The sequence below is a fragment of the Laccaria bicolor genome, genomic scaffold (assembly GCF_000143565.1).
Source record: "Laccaria bicolor S238N-H82 LACBIscaffold_69 genomic scaffold, whole genome shotgun sequence".
NCBI classification, from domain to species: Eukaryota; Fungi; Basidiomycota; class Agaricomycetes; order Agaricales; family Hydnangiaceae; genus Laccaria; species Laccaria bicolor.
Window position 1 is genome coordinate 118,063 of NW_001889940.1, and position 722 is coordinate 118,784.

Genomic DNA, 722 nt, shown 5'->3' on the forward strand with positions numbered 1-722 from the left:
CGTGGTGAGACGGGGCATTGGGGTGGTGGGGCATACATACCGTTGGCCCATGACGTGGCAACGTCATGGGCGCCGTCCCTCGTTCTTGGCCTGTCCTTCCACGTTGGCGTGGGCGTCGTTGGCGTGGGCATGAGCGTCGTTGGCGTGGGCGCGGGCGTCGTTGGCGTGGGCGGCGTTGGCGTTGGCGGCGTTGGAGGGGAGTGGTGAAGGGTGGTGGTGGTGGTGGAAGGGAATGGGATGGTCACGGAAGTGTGACCATGCTGCAAATAGAAAATGTGACGATATGGCACGCCCTCAAATAAGTCACGTGACCTCAACCCGCAGACTGAACAAAATCATGAATCCTTATTGCAGCTATCACTGACCCACACTATATGTAAATTATAACCCTTCCATTCATTGATCAATAAAATTGTAAGTATGGCTTGTATATTGTATAGTCTGTTTTCGCTTTTTTAGTTATATTCATATATAATAATAATAATATACTGGAATGACTGGAATCCACTGGACTCCACTGGACTCCACTGGACTCTGACTGGACTCATAGTCCACTGGACTGGGACTGGACTCAGGAAAGTGGCTGGCAGTCCAGTGGGAGTCCACTGGACTGGACTGGACTGGACTGGACTCCAGTGGACTGGGCATTCTGCCAGCCAATCTGGCCTGGTAAGAGGGCCACTGGAATCCACTGGAGTCCACTGGAGTCCACTGGAGTCCAC